This window comes from Etheostoma spectabile, chromosome 14, assembly GCF_008692095.1.
Source record: "Etheostoma spectabile isolate EspeVRDwgs_2016 chromosome 14, UIUC_Espe_1.0, whole genome shotgun sequence".
Taxonomy (NCBI): Eukaryota; Metazoa; Chordata; class Actinopteri; order Perciformes; family Percidae; genus Etheostoma; species Etheostoma spectabile.
Window position 1 is genome coordinate 23509183 of NC_045746.1, and position 2073 is coordinate 23511255.

Here is a 2073-nt window from a genome sequence, read left to right on the forward strand (position 1 = left end):
TTCATGTGGTAAACAGATACAGATACAGATAATGCTGTACTCGCTCATCCCTAATAACTACGTTACCTTTTTTCTTTGCATTTGTAAAATCATAATTTGTATTCTAATAATAATTTGCATTGCAACAGTGAGTGCACTTCTCAAAACAATGGGTGTATACTGCACCACATTGTGAATGACTTGCAAAAGTGTGTATCTCGCTGGAAATCTTTTATGTGTCCAAAGCAAGTATTTATACCAATGACCCAATGAAATTGACAAGTCCTTACGCCATTGTTTATACTAAGATAGTGAAACTGCTTTGTGTTGTTGTCCATATTTAACAGTTCACTCTAAGTATAGTGTAATGAACAATGCACATGAAAGGGCGCACTATTCCCTACCGTTGAGGCCAAAATTATTATCCCCCCAGGAATTTTGGCATTGTGGAACATTTTCCTAAAATTCTTCCCCATGTTTGCAGCATTGATAAAACTTGATAATTAAATGTTCACCAATGCTATTTAGTAGCTTGTGGTACATTTTTCAATTTAAAATAAATGTTGCTTTATATCAAATATAATGAAAAATGGGGTGGTCAAAAATATTAGCCCCCATGTGAATTTTTGCTTTCAAAACACACCTAATTAACCAATCAGCTTTCAAACAACACCTGCGCAGTGAATTGGCTTCCTAACCACATCTAAGCTTCAATCAGCATAAAAGGACTCCAAGGAACAGGGTTCCTGAACACATTATTGAGAGGCTACTGAAAAGACTACTTTTACTCACCATGCCAAAGACAAAGAAAATCTGTCCTGAGTTCAGAAAGAAGATAGTGGAAGCTCATGACAAGGGGGACGGCTATACTGCCATTCCTAAGCGTTTCACAGTGTCTAGAACAGCTGTATGATGCCTCATCACCAAGTAACGGGAACATTTTTTTGTAAGAAACAAACCTGGGCATGGTCGTAAGCGCCAGATTTCAAGAATTCTGGATGGGACAATAGCCAGAGATGTCAGCAAGAAGCCCCGGACATCTGCCAATATGATTGTTGCTGATCTGGCCTCTTCTGGAATTTATGTTTAACCCGGCCCACCTGCTTCTCGTCATAGTTTTCTGATTTATCTATCATATAATCAAGCATATAATAAACTAAAGGGAGACTTGGCATACCTTGGCCATCAGCCCGATCCGGTTGGCGAAGTTTTTGCTATCCTGACCCTGCCCCTCTCTTTTACCCTGTCTCCTTGTTATGCTTGAATAAAGCTTATAGTTCGGAGCATTAGATGATTAATACTGTTGAGGAGTGAGAGTCGCAAGGCGTCGGCTAACCGGCCCCTTCTTCTCGTCATAGTTGTCAGATTTATCTAATATAATCAGATATAATCAAAGACAAGGGAAACTTGGCATTACATCCCGATCGCGTTGGGAGAAGTTCTATCCTACCAGGCCTCCTCTCTTTACCCTGTTCTCTCTTGGTTATGCCTTTGAGTACAGCTATAGTTAGGCGCAAGAATTGATATTGTTAGGGAGTGAGGAGCGCAGCTGACCGCCTAACGCCCCACCTGCTTCTCGACTAGTTGTCTGATTTTATCATCATTCTATAATTCAAGCCTATATAAAACTAAAGGGAGACTTGGCATAAGCCCTCCGGTGGGAGAGTCTCAGCCCGACCAGGCTTCCTCTCTATCCTGTCTCTCTGTTTTGCTGTAATATTTGGACAGCTGGGGACGTCCCTTTGCACACTGAGTTCCTCTCTCCCTCTATCTTCCCGTCTTTTCATTTATGTGATATCCATGTCACAAAATGCTTGTTAACTACCCAGCTTGGGGAGTCATCCCCGGAGGTCCTTAGTTCTTTTTTCCCATCAATGTTACCCGGCCTCTATCAGGGATGCTCTAAATTCATGGTAGCAGCTGTCGCCATGGTTCCGCTTACAAAACGTTCTGTCTGGGTTGCCGGTTCATATGCTACACTCGGCGTTGCCAGCTACGTCCTGCTGTGCCTTGTAATGCCGCACAGTGCCCTGCTATGCCATGAACTACTACAACACGACAATGCTACAAACTACTATTTTTTCTATTTTTGTT